Source organism: Neolamprologus brichardi, chromosome 14, assembly GCF_056152115.1.
Source record: "Neolamprologus brichardi isolate AB-2024 chromosome 14, ASM5615211v1, whole genome shotgun sequence".
Taxonomy (NCBI): domain Eukaryota; kingdom Metazoa; phylum Chordata; class Actinopteri; order Cichliformes; family Cichlidae; genus Neolamprologus; species Neolamprologus brichardi.
In genome coordinates this window covers 24,216,942-24,231,646 of record NC_142117.1, presented here as the reverse complement: position 1 = coordinate 24,231,646, position 14,705 = coordinate 24,216,942, and the positions used below count along the sequence as shown (strand labels likewise).

The following is a 14,705-nucleotide window of genomic DNA, read 5'->3' as shown; positions in this document are numbered from 1 at the left end:
CTTTACATTTTGGTGTTAAAATGTACTGAAATACATACTTAAGACTTAAAAATGTTACTGGTCTTATTTGGGGAAAAAATGTTACAAGTGACAACTAATGATTATAATATTTGTCCTATATAACAGAATCGGTATGGTTATAATTGTAATGAGCATTCCTGTATAAAATATATTGAGGTAATGAATAACTCCATTTGGTTATTTTAGCTGCTGAACTAGCTTGGCTGCTTGAGAGTTAAATTGCTAAATTATTTAAATTGCTGAATTCAGGGTCAGAGGTCAGGTTTCTGAAAATCTTTTTAGTGGGATGTGGTGACGTATGATTTACGAGCTAATACCAAAGGTGTGTCTACTAGGAGGCTGAGGGGTAGCACTGACAGTCGCCAGTATTTTTAATGACTTACATTTACGTCCCACATAACCATTGTACTAACAAAGCACTAACAACAATAAGGTGTTTAGTGATATGTATGTGTTGTGATCGCCCAGAAAAGTACAATTAAACGTAGTTCCCTTCATTAGCAATTTAAATCTGTTAGTCATAAACACAAAGCTGTTTGATTACCAGAACATTTTATTCAAACAGAATGGGAACATCCTGACTTTTAAACAAAATCAGCTTTTATCTAGTGTTATTGTATTTTTCTTACATTTAATTCACACCATCAAGAATTCTGGATATACTGTTACTGGATATTTATCATACATGTTAATAAGTACTCAGTCTAATGGTTAATTATTCTGATGAATGGCTTACAAAGTTTTCAGAATAGTTTGGTGAGAGGTAGGAGATCTGTAGTTGCAGTAGTAAAAGCGTGCCACACTGTGGATTATTGGAAGGACTTTGGACTTGTTCACATCTTGCCGACACTGTGTGAACTCAACCACGCTGCTAAAACACGTTTATATCACTTCGCTGTCAGAAGGACATGGCGCTGAGCCTCAGTCTGTCTCTATGAGTGAGAGACAAAGGGAGAGCTGCAGTGAAACTGCTAAATCGAATCCATCAGTGCCTGCACGATTACAAATGATGCACCCGCTCGTCACGATTGCTTTCTCCACTGATCAATAAAACTCTGATTTCAAGCCGGTTAACAGTTATGACTCCCTCCTTCACTGACACACATTTACACGTCCCCAAGCTGTATGACGGTGTACATAATGCACTGCATAATGTAGGTGAGTAACGGGTTCATTCAAATTCAGAGATTCTGCTGAATTTGAGTTTAAAAATGATAAATAATGCAACTTCTACAAACAAATGTACACAGTGGATTGCTCCACCATACGTTAAAGACACATGGATTTCAGCGGACAAAGTCATAAAGATTTACACTGGCACGTCCTGGGCTGTTTAGTGGTTGTTGAGTTGGCTGTTAGAGAGTCATTGTTGTTTGCCAGCAGCCTGGCACGGAGAGTGGGGAGTCGGGCTAAGCAGAGAAGGCGCTGGGTGTCCCTTCCGAGCTGAAGGTCCTTCACCCACTTTCATAGCAGAGTCATGTGAAGGACACTTCAGTGAGACGGCAGACAACACGCTGCGTGTTTGGAGCGAAGAGCTGAGACTCAGTGCGAGCATGTAATGTTTTATTCAACGTTTACATTCACTACTGGAGAGATTCAATGTTTTTCTGTGTGATACATGTTGGATGATTCCAAAGCAAACCACTGAGTACTCAGGCCCATCCATAACTCATGAAACTAAACATAAATGTAACAGATGATGTGCACAGTCAGCAGCTTTTCAATATTTAAAGGTGATCCATGTGAGACAACTTTAACTTCAGTTTTCCGTTGTCAGCTATCTGTTCGTACACAAAAAAAAGATGTTTAACTTGAGGAATAGTTGATAGGATTTTAACTGCTTTGAATAAAACGCATTTGGATTGGATTGAGGTTAATTTCAGTTAATCATATACTTTACTAATTTTTGTTTAGTTTAACACTAATCACTTCCCAGAGTTGGTCAACTGTCTCGATTCTTTATCTATAACCATTTGTTTACTGTGTCAGCCATTAATTCATTCATTTTTTTTAGTGATTATTCTTTTTATGACCTGCTTATTATGTTGAAGGACCAGTTTCAATTGTTTCTCTATTAAGTTCAGTTAACAGTTAACAATTAACAATTAACAATTTTAATTGTTTATCCATACTGTTAGCTATCAGCTTTAGCTATATCTTTTATGTCATTAGCTAACAATTTGAACCATTTTTAGCAATTCTTTTTCTTTTCTTTTCAACAGTTTTTATATATTGTCAGCTAGCGATTTCCCCTTTTACCTTTAGCTATTATTTTTGCTGTATAATTTAGACTTTCTATTTTAACTGTTGAGCCACTTTATTAAGCTGTTTAGCTGTTCAGTGTTTTTTTTATAGCACTTTTAAGTATAGATCCATATACTTGAATTAGCAGTTTTTAACTGTTTATCTATATTGTTAGCTAGTTAACAATGCTACCTTTAGCTTACGGTTTTCAATTGGCATCCATATCTTAAGCTAACATTTTCTAGGTATTTATTAATACTTTTTGCTTAAAATTTACAGTGTTATTCCTTTTTTCAGTTGATTTATTTTATACTTTAAACAGTTAACGGTTATTATTTTCCAATGTTTCTAACTTCCCGCTAATTTTTTTTAGCTAGCTATAGGGTTGCCAACTTTCCAATTTTAGTTGGGACTTGCCATTATAAAGAGCAAAATTTGCTTGTTCCTTATCACTGTTCCTTTATCATTATTTGCAATGTCACATACAGAACATATTTACACTATGTCCAGCTGGTTGTGCATTATGCTTCTGGCACACCAGAGTGTCCCTTATTTGATAGTTAAAAGTTGGCAACCCTAGCTAGCTATATCCACAATGTTTTGTTTTTGTCTTCTTAGTTTTGATCCTTATTTTCTGCTTATCTGTTACTTTAAGTTAACTGCTATCAAACCTTTTCAGGTCCAGTTAATTCTTTGTCACTGCAGAATGGCTATGACTTGTTTGTAATAACTGTGTTAGGGGAAAGAAATGCTAATTGTTTGCATCTAATGTCAGTAAAATGTTGCTTTTTAACTAAACAACTGTGAAAGCTAAAACTTGTCATGAGTTAGAAAAGCTCAAATCTCTCAGTGTATATTCCTGTGCTGCAAGTACGACCATTTTCATATCATACACACTCAAAGATGCAAACACACACATACATAGACTCCATGCACAAAAAAGCCACCTCATTTAATACCTATATCTCTTCTGAGAGAGAGGCTGCCTGGTCACACAAATCTGGCAGCTACGTTTGTGTGCAGACAAAGTGAATAGCTGCAGGGTGAAACTGTGCCACTGTGTGGCTCAGGATTGGAGCCTCGATGGCCTGTGGTGGTACAAGTGGAGCCAAGCTGGGGTATCGATGACATGGGAGCATACTCACTACAACTTCCGTATCAAAGCACTGGGGAATGGAAAGAGACCCAGGGATTCGATGCGCATCTGCTGTGCTGTTGCAACAGTTTTTAGTTAGACTAACAGGCAGAAATCATTTCTACACTGTCTCATGAAGCTTTTTTTCCCTTATTAAGATAACTAATCTGGGGTTTTATTTACGTATATATTGTAGGGCATGCTGGGAAAGATGTGCATCTTCTTATGGTTCAAATCTCTTGAGAGGTGAGAGATGTGAGAAGCCAAAAAAAAAAAACCCTTAAAAAAATGGAGAGACCTATCGAGGTACAAAGGCATGTGGTATGTGCTGCCAGGATAATGACAAAAGCATTCCCTCCAGTCATCTCTCTTTACCTTTAGTAGCCCTCATCTTTTCATCCACTCCTTTCCCTCTCTGTCATAGTGCTTGTGCCTTTTCTCCCCTCCATCTCTCCTTCACTCTCCTCCTTTGCCCTCATTTCTGCAGCTTTGTTCCACCCTACCCCCCTGCCCCATTCCTCATCTTAAACCATAACCCCCCCCCCCCATCCACCCATTACTCTGCACGCACACAGTCTATTTCTCTCTGTTTTTGACTCCCTCTCCACCCTCTTCTTCCATTTCTTCTCCCCGGCGTGCTGCGATCGTAGCCAGGCTGGCGACAGCTGCAAAAGCAGAGAGTAGAGTGGTAGGCACCAGCAGTAGGGGAGGGAAGAGGGCTGGAGCTGTGGGGAAAAGAAGTGATGTGAAGATGAAGACGAGGGGGCGGTTACTTCTTCGTTGGTGAGGTTTTGATCTTGTAGAAATGAAGATGAAACAGGGTGGGTCTGCAGGCGGGGGCGGGGAAGTGGCTTCTCAGTAATCCCATGGGCACGTACTTCGTCTGCGTTGATGCACATCAGCCTGCTGCTGAGTTGGTGTATTATTTATTTATTTATTTATTTATTTTTTTTAATTTTTTTTGTCATGCCGATGTGCTGAGGCAGGCGGCGGGGAGGGTGCTCAGGTGTTACCGGAGTGACAACAAAAACTGCACTTGCAGGAGGATGAGGAGGTAGATGAAGGTGGTTGGAGATGTGCATCGGGGTGCTGACTAGGCGACACAGAAGCAGCTGTTATCAAGTGCAGGCTACACCTGGTCTGCAGGGGAGAGGGAGAAGGGGCTGTAAAATGAGGCTGATAAGGGAAAAGGAAAAAAGAAATAACTCGATGAAGGATGGTCTTTGTTATTTGGCTGTACCTAAATGGATCTCATATAATAAAATTCAACAATGGGTGGCTGAATTGGGTGGCGAGATGTGTGATATTAACTGGGATGCTAATTTTGGCTTAAAACAAAATATAAATTTTGGAAAAGCTCATCCGCTGACTACTTAGTGTGTTTGACTCCAGCCAGTGCTGTCACTATCACTGTGTCTGTTGTTTTAACATCACATCTTAATGCAGTGAACAGGTTAACTAAACTTTGTTCCCACTTTGTCCCATTTAATTTGTCGGGATTTGGTTATCTTACAATTTTTATTTGAGTAAAGAGGTTTAATTAGTACTTTAGCTTTTACCGGAGTACTTTCTAAGCAAATATCTGTATTTCTACTTCAGTGACAAATGCTGTAAGTTGGGGATGTAAGATGAGCGTATATGAAGACTAACTTGCGTTTGTATCCTGCCTCTTGTGGCAGCTTTTGAAACTGCACCATCCATGTTAGCATCTGTTCGTGGCTTGATTTAGACTCATTGCTTTGAAGTAAATGCAGTCATCAGACTGAAAACAAATTAGGTTTGTGTTAGATTAGACATTTTTTAAACAAGTGTCTGGGAATTAAAGAAAATGCAATGAAACCGCCTTAAGAAAACCTAACCAATATATACAAAAAATGATTAAAATAAAAAACTAAATGAAATAAAATTATTAATTAAATAAAATTCCACGTGCTGCTTGGCTGAAACAAAAATTAGAGATCAGGGCTTGAGAGAGATAAAATGGTATCTTTGAGGAAAATGTGCCCAGTATCTCCTTTTGAATCCACCCTGAGTATCTGGTTTACACATACATAAGTTTTCTGTTTGTATAATAAATAACATCTACAGATACTGAATGTTTAATACAAAAAAAACAGACAGGATTGGTGGCGTTTAACTTTTAGTTTTGCACTTGATGATGGTGCTCCAAGGCCACAGTCAGTAGGCATTTATAGTTTGGGGTAATCCATAATAAACATGAAGATTAAATTAAAATTTTAACCATTTATCACCGTTTTACAGTCAAAATGATTTACCTGGCGGCTAGAAATGTCACACTATAATGGCTACGCACCTTCATGAATATGATGCTGCCCAGATTAGGAGATAATGTGCTGAATTTAAATGAGCATCGTACTAATCACTACTTGGCTTCCAGGGAGGGGGTCGTAGTTTCCTGATGGTTTTCCTCATGGTTGATTTTCATGTGGTGTAGTTTCCTTTAAACAGACGAGGACGACGTTAAATAAGGATCTTCATAGGAGTGTCAGGGTGTTCATACCCCAGTCACCTTTTCTTTCCCAACGTCACTACTCTGGTTTGTGACCTTTCCCACTTGTTACCACAACATCAAATTAATGACACAGCAGTGTGGACTGAATCCAGAAATTATACATGTGATGCAAGAGATCGAGCCTAACGCCCCCACTGTTGATGTTAAAGCTGAATCATTCAGGGCACATTTGCATTTGTGAATTTCCTCATCGCTCCGATATCAGCTGGATGTGTCCAGGCTGCTCTCTGGAGGTCAGCTTAGGATGCAGTTGATTTTTAATTTTTTTTAAACTTTATTCAGCCACATTTCATATTTATATTTTTGAACAATAAAGTGTAATTTTCTTATGTTAGTGTAACAAAAAGAAAAACAAGTCTAGATTTTCTCTTGGAGTAAAAGCTGTTCATTTGGATTGAATGTATTTATATTTGTGCTTCAGAAAGAGTCAAATATTGAAATATATCTGAAGTGTTCCCAGTAGGCATACGCTTGCTATAAGCTACTGCGCTTTCCTCTAATGTGCCTGCAGTGTTACTTTAAAGAACAGAGGAAGGAAAATGAAAGTGGTGTCGAGCTCTGTCAGGCTGTTCCACCTGCAGTAACCAGATCAGCTGATCAGCAGAAGATAAATCTCTCAGCTGACTGCTCAGAGGACCACGCCCAAAACGCTGCTCCAGCTGATTGCTCGCTCTCCAGCTGATTGCTCGTTTATTTAAGGCGAGGCAGCACAGAGACGATGGCACTTTGCTCAGGGCTTGTAAAAATCCCACTGAATAGTCATCAAAAGGAGTTGTAAATTGTTTTGTTTTGTTTTTTTCATTTGCCAGTAGTCGTGCTGTAGTGTTTTAAAATACATTTCATCAGTATTTCTCTCAATATTGGGCTGAAAATATGTGAAAAGTGGAATTTAGACCTGATAGTTAAGAATAAAATGTGGGACCTAACCGGAGTCTCCAAAAGTTGATTCTGTTCATCTGGACGTAGCGTTTTGTGGGAGAAACGTTTCATGGATGGTAAATGGCCTGTATTTATATAGCGCTTTACTAGTCCCTATTGACCCCAAAGCGCTTTACATATCCAGTCATCCACCCATTCACACACACATTCACACACTGGTGATGGCAAGCTACATTGTAGCCACAGCCACCCTGGGGCGCACTGACAGAGGCGAGGCTGCCAGACACTGGCGCCACCGGGCTCTCTGACCACCACCAGTAGGCAACGGGTGAAGTGTCTTGCCCAAGGACACAACGACCGAGACTGTCCAAGCCGGGGCTCAAACCAGCAACCTTCCGATTACAAAGCGAACTCCCAACTCTTGAGCCACGATCGCCCTCGTTTCATCACTCATCCAAGTGACTTCTTCAGTCTCAGCTGGCTGCAGGTTTCCCCAAATCTTATAAACAGTACATTTGCATAATGACTGAAACCAGCACAGTGAAGGAACAATGGGCTGGGAGGTCAGTTCCTTAATCTTAATTATGCAACTTTTGTGACTGACATGTCCAAAAAAAAAAGCATAAAAGATTATTATTATTAGATCACTTATGTATATATTTTGTAATGAATTTTTAAAACAGGCCTTTGGACAGTGGATGCCTCTGGCTGTTACTCTGACTATTCTTGTTAGTTCTAGCTTTTTTATTTATTTATTTTTTTAGCTTAAGTAGTGAAAGAGGTGAGGTGAGCCCTGAGCACCTGGTGCAAGCAACATGAGTAGCAGGCAGGGAGTCTTACTGTCAAACTATAACGCAGGCATCCTGAGGTGAGATCAGGGAGGACAGAAAGCTCCGGGGGGGAAGAAAGCCAGAAGCTTGCTTGGATAAGTTTAAATCAGGTCACCAAGCGGTGGAGTCGTTATCACAGTCACCTCACAGCAAGAAGGTGAGATGTATGTTGGGGACCTTCAAAGTAAAAGTTGTTAACTGTGTAACAAACAGTTCTTTTGAAAAAAATGCAACTTTTACTTTGAAGGTGATCCCTCTCTGTTTCGGCGATTTCTGTTGCACTTTTTATGTTGAGTGTTTGCACACAAGCGTGCATCTGCCATGCAAACTACGGCCGTCCGCGACCGTCTGTTACAGACCAATCACAAGCAGGTTTTTAGTGCAGCACCCTCTTCGTGACTTATTTCACCTAGCAACAGCCAGCAACCATTTGCCAACCAGTGGGGGAATAAACATTTTTCCATAGAAACCAGTTGTTGGCAGGGATTGGCTCAATGGTCTTTAGGATTATGTGTTTTAAGACTGTCAGTAGTACACACTGAATATGCCCAACCAAAAACCTGGTTTTCATCACAGTCATTATACAAAAGATACTAAGTCTGTGACCTGTATTATCATGGATGCTTTACTTTTAGTGGATGAAGCAAACTTCCTGCTGCATTTAGTTGTGCTTACATTGCAAATGCTCTCGTCCTGCTTCAAGTCAGCGATTATTTTCGCCGTGCTGCTTTTACTGTTGTGAAATAATTCTCCTCTGTTGCTGACTAATAGTTACACAAACCTGCATGAAGTACAACATTCTCTGTTCAACATACTGGGCAGCAGGGTTTTCCAGATCACAACTAGCATGTGCTAAACACTCTTTGCTTATGTGTTTTGTTTTTAAATAAAAGCTTTCCAGAAATGCCTTCACTAAGAAGACCTTTTCACATTCCATTGTGGTGAAGCATCCGTGTGGGCTGTAGGCTAATGTGTCACCTGTTCTTAATGCCCTGACTAACTAGTCTGAAGGATCATTAGTAAGCTCAAAGCCTCTCTGTCAGTGTTTAAACAACGACTGGGGTCAAAGTCCGGCAATGGATGTCTGGTGCGAGTAAATAAATAATCAGAGGGGCAGAAAACTGCTGCCGCACTGCTCTCTGTGGAAAAAACTCGACTCCCAGCAGGTGTCTCTGACAGCTGATCAATACTCGGCTGTGATAGTAGCTTTGAGAGTGCGGCCTAAGTCACACTGTGTGTCCTGTCCAAAAACTAAACCCTGCAGTCCTCTTCCAGAGATCACAAACTGGTGCACACCTGTGTCAAAGACTGATGTAGCCACTATGACGTCATGCAGTGCTTTTTGGGTTTCTGGATTTTAAAGAAATAATCTTATGACATGAATAAGAGGTGGATCTGACATGCCAGTCACAAGACAGCATCTCACAGAATCCTATCCAGTCAATTCAGTTTTATTTGTATATGCTAATACCACATATATGGGTTTCACATGCCTAAAAACCACATCAGAAATAAGGTCACTTGCATATTAAAGCAGATATTTAAATAAATATCAGAAATTAATACATATACTGGCTCACACAGATGCACAAAGCCTACAAAAGTAAAAATAAAATAAAAATCCTGTGAAACACACAGTAAAAACTTTGTCTGTTTGTACTCTAAATGTGAACGCATATACAAAATATACATTTTTATTCAGTAACATTTGAGGCCGAAAACTCTTCACTGACTCATTATTTTGATTGAAAGGCAGTCTTTAATTTCCCCATAGACTTCTGCACAATTGCATGAGTAAAGTGCTCGTCATTTAAAAAAAAAAAAAGTGGAGAAAATGCAGATATAAGACACTTAGAGTTAACGGTACAGTCCCAGAAGCTATGCTAAATGAGCAGAAGTGTTGGGCCTCACCTCCTAACCCTTAACTCCCTCATTTGATGACCTCACCTGTACCTTTAATGTATAACTAAAACTTGGTTTGATGACATTAGAATAGGTTCCAGGATTTTCCAAAAGCAGACCACCCTCACTAATGTCTAATGTTCTATAAGTAGACCTGAAACATGACAGAAGCCACAGTACAGAAAAGATTTTTAAGGATTCTCCTATTGGGTTTATAACTGAGGTGTTTTCAGTGCCACAGGTGTGTAAAATCAAACACATAAGCCTTCTGCCTTTTAAAATAATTTGTGAATGAATGGGTCGTTCTAAAAAGCTTACTGAATTAAATCACACTCTAATAGGATGCAACAAGTCAGAATGTGAAGTTTATTGCCTCCTAGATGTTCAATTATTGCAATTAGGGACCACAGGCACTGAAGTTACACAGCACTGAGGTGCGTGGTACCCAAAAGACTTAATAACTGCAGAGCTCCTGTTTATGAAGCTCAGTTTTTATCTTCATTGCTTTATTTTTCCTCAAGGAGCTATTTGCTTGATCTGCTTGTTTATAATTTGGATGCTCTCTGTAGGTTGCAGGCACAGCACTCTGAGGTCATTGATAAGAGAGTGTAAATGATATTGACTTTTTGCTTTCAAAGAGCAGAGAAAGCACCAGTGTTTCTTGATGAAATACTGTCAAAGTATGATGACTGTAATCAAGATGTGCGATTAATCAGTGGCTGTGATATTTACCACAATTCATGTTTGTATAGAAGCCCTTTGGGAGAATGTAAGCAGTGCTTCTTGCTTTCTTCTCATTCCCCTATTGAGATAACATTTCCAACAGCGCTGGCATCGCATTGTGTAAAAGCCACACTATCCTTGAGGACTTTTTTTTCCCTCCTTCACTGCGATAAAAATATGCTTCCCACGCCCTTGCGAGTCTTATTCGTGTGTCGCTGCACTTCAGGTTTCTGTGCTGCCAGCTTAACACAAACATGTTGATTTGTGTGTTTGATGTGTGGATGAAATGATGGATGGAAGAACTTGTGGCAGGGTGAATATGAAGGCCTCTCTACCAGTGTGTGAACCTAAGCTGATGATATATTCATATGAAGATGAGAAGCGGAGAGGAAGACGGTGGAAGTGCTGCTTCAGTCACACATCCAGATTGTGTTTGTGCGTTTCTGTCAGCCTCCCTGTCTTTTTCTTTCTATTTCCACCCGACCTTCCACCCACATGCCTGATGTCCTCTCCCAGAGTGTCAGGGCTCTGTATATGTACACACGAAACTAACTGGGAAAAGTGGACTGTGAGGACACACCCATCCGAGCATGCAAACACATCCCAATCTCTCTCTGTCCTTTTTTTTCTTTCTTTTTGGAGTCTGTCCGGGTCCATTTTTGCTTCTCAGAAACAGCAAACCCCGAGGAGACAGTCGTCCCTCACACAGACGGCAGTATCAGAATAGAACGGATGAAGGAGGAGGAGGATGAGGGCAGCTTATTATCACTGTCAGCAACCCTCACTTTACTCCTCGACACAGTCACATTACCTTAGAGAGGTGGAAAATAACATGTACTCAAGGACTCGCCTATATTTTTCACGTTTTTATTTTCAGCGTTATACATTTTAAAGCGTTGGTAAAACATGTAGTATTTTTTTGTTTTAGATGTTTCATCTGTGATGTGTTATATAATAACAAAGCTGAAATCTAAAACCTTAACTGACTTTTCCAGAAAACTGAAGAAAACAGCAAATATTCAAATGTGAGCAGTATTTGGCATTTTTGCTCAAAACTGTTGCTGAATATTTTTTCTCATTATCCACAAAGATATAGAATATTTTATTCCTTTTTTGCTAATACGCATGCCCGAGGTGACATACTCCACCTGTTTATTAAAGTAAAAGCACCAAGGGCACGATATAAAAATACTTAGTTACAGGTAAAAGTCTTAAATTAAAAAAACAAAACAAAACTGCTCAAGTAGACGTCCAGTCCACTGTAACAGTAATATATAGTAGTATATATTGTTTACATTATAGTGTTTTTTTTTTTCTTTAGTTTTTTGTACCGGTGCATTGATTAATGCATTGGTTCAAATTATAAGCAAATAAAAAGAAATTAGCCAACAGAAGTCAACTTATAGGACAAAACCCACACAGTGAACATAGCAGGAGAAAGCAAACACAATAAGCACACACTGACCCCAACAATGCAGCGAATACACATTTAATACCCGCCTTTTAGTTCTTTAACAGCTGTTTATGTTATTCGTTAATTAGACAACTCTATGCAATGTGCAGAATATCACAGAAACATATGGGGTTAGTCTGTGATTTCCACCAGTTACCATTAGAGTCAAACTTCTTGTATCACTTCAATAACTTTATTATAATTTAACCTAGGCTATACATATTTGTTATTAGTACAAATAATATGCATACAGTATAGTTTAATTGAGTATGGATTCCATACAAATAGGTTGACTTCATCGATAGTTCTGGAGAAAATTATAACAACGATAGAAAATACCAGCTATACAACTGGAGTGTTTATATTTAATGCAGGGTTCAATTTTGGGTCCTGAATTATTTTATTTGGGTTATTAATAATATATATAACCCCCCAAAAATTTGTAAATGTGGTTTGACAGAAATATGCTGTCACTGGATTTACATAAAATACCTTTTTGGTGTTTGGAACCAGCAATTAAAAAAAAATGGGGGGATCAAGTAAAAGATACCTGGTTTGATCCAAGGAGGAGACACAAATCCCTTTTTGGGTTGTTTCAAGACAGCTGTGGTGGTCCTTTGTGAATAAGGAAACAACCAAAAGTAAAGTTTTCTACTCATTTAACAATCGAGTGAATTGAATAAAATATATTGTTCTTTTAAAAGATTATATTGTACATAAAGTCTAATAAGAAAAGACCCCAAAACAGTGTGCACTTCTAATGCCATACATTCACATTTTATGAAATATGAAGAAATACACGAGACCGTTAAGATTTAACAGAAGAAAACAGAATAGTAAACAATGCTGATTTAAAGGTGCAGGGCCACAGATATTTTTTTATTAAATCTAGACGTAGCTGAGCTGAAGACTTTGATAGTCTCATATATTGAGCTGCCAATAAGCAATAAATAAACTCTAAGATACCTTTTAAGGTCACTATAACATTTTTCTTAACTGGCTTTGCAATCTGTAAACCACCACATGTCATTTGAACCTCAATAGGATAAGAAAAAACACCCTTCAAAGAACAAGTGAGAAACTTCAGGAAGAGCAGCACTCACTGATGTGTGGGAGATGCTGCGTGTACAGCGACACAAAAACAGAATTACATTATGAAGGATCTGATCTGGGCGGATGTAAAGCAAGTTACAGGCAGAGTCGTGTGACCTCTTCGTCGCTATTAAGATCTGACCCAGCAGACAAACACAAACACGATTTAATTGTCGTCTCACCGCTACAGCCTCTCTGTAATGGAGTGCTGTGACGGCGTTCCTCACGCAAAACATGACTCGGCTATGGAAGTATCAGCTGATAGGCCTGAGAGCACGTCCGTATCACTGAAACTCGTCTCCTAGCGAGCTTGTGGACAGAGCACAGAGAGCGAAAGAGACACACCTTTATCATGTGAAAGGTTATTGTGCATGTGTGTGTGCGCGCGCACAGGAGTGCACGTGTGTGTAAACAAAGACGCTGTTGTGTGTGTGTATAGCCTTGTTTCACCACCTTTTGCATACGGCTGTAGATAATTGTGAGCGAGTCAGAGAGAGAGAGAGCAACCCCCACCTGGCTCCCAGTGAACTGTGTACACTCCAAATATTTCCATAGCCAGTCCTCTCACGGAAATGAAGGAGGAAGTCGGAGAGCGGCACAAAGACGAAGGTATCTAATGTTAGCAAGGAGACTGCATACATTAAAATACCGTCACTGTAGGAAACTGCAGACTGACCAGGTAGTTTCACTGAATGGACGAAAGAGGCACAGAGGTCCAACTACACCTGCTCTGCGAACATGGCTGTGCTGCTGAACTCTTATTCTTAATGAAAAATAGATCCATGGTTTGATTTTCAGCATTTATATATGCAGTGGTCCTGGGAGGTGAAGCGCACTCAAAGTTTTGAATTATCAGCAAATAGAAATACACTGCACACAAAACACAGCAGAGGGAGAAAAAACACAATGGAAATGGAATAAAACACAAAGCATGTAGGAAAGAAAATCTCACAAATCAAAAAAAGGTGTTTTAGGGGAGACAATAATGTGACCGAACAGGTGAGGAAGTGATAGAAACCAAAACATGCAGGTAATGTGTGCGATGATGTGTATGATTCTTATAACTCTTTACATGCTTATTAGCTGTTAGTCATACTTGTTATTAATCTCTGGCTCTCTTCCACATGTCTTTTATCCTGTCTTCCGTCTTTCACCCCAACCGGTCGTGGCAGATGACCGAGACTGGTTCTGCCGGAGGTTTCTTCCTGTTAAAAGGGAGTTTTTCCTTCCCACTGTCACCAAAAGTGCTTGCTCATAGGGGGTCGTATGATTGTTGGGATTTTCTCTGTATGTATTTTTGTAGGGTCTACCTTCCAATATAAAGCGACTGTTGTTAAAATTGAATTGAACTGAATAGCCGTTTACTGTTAGCTCGTCACCTCTGCAGCTGGTCCGTCACATTATTGTCTCCACAAAAACACTTGCGTTGTGTTCTGTGATGTTTTTGTTTTTGTTTTGTTGTGCGCTTTTGTAGCATTTCTATATTTGCTGCTGTTTTCTTAAGTTGCAATGCATTTGACGTCTCAGGCCCATCGTAATTTTCACAGATTCTGCTGAATATCATAAGAAGTGAAAGAAGACTCTTTAATCTCCTGCCTTCATTGCACTGCCCCCTGCGTCTTGTTTGTGGTCTCTGATTGCAGGAGTGGGGAGTTCTTCCTCCCCACAGTCTGCATGTCTTGTTTGACTATCTGATTTTTGGTGTTTTGGTGTTTGGTTTTTTTGGTAATATAGTAGGTCTTTACTTCTCAATATAAAGCATTTTGGGACAACTGTTGTGAACAAACACTTAAAGTAAAGCAGAAGTTAACTGAATCACACTGACACTTCTGTTAAGGCTGTAAGCAGTGATTATTTTGACTTATTTGTTGGTTAATTTCATTATAATTTGAT

At 39.4% G+C, this 14,705-nt stretch overlaps 1 protein-coding gene across 1 annotated transcript in view; it reads left to right on the top strand.

The window, feature by feature from the left end:
* The window catches only part of map3k10 (mitogen-activated protein kinase kinase kinase 10), a 44,582-nt gene that overhangs the window by 14,969 nt on the left and 14,908 nt on the right, over nucleotides 1-14,705 (top strand). The window lies entirely within an intron of this gene.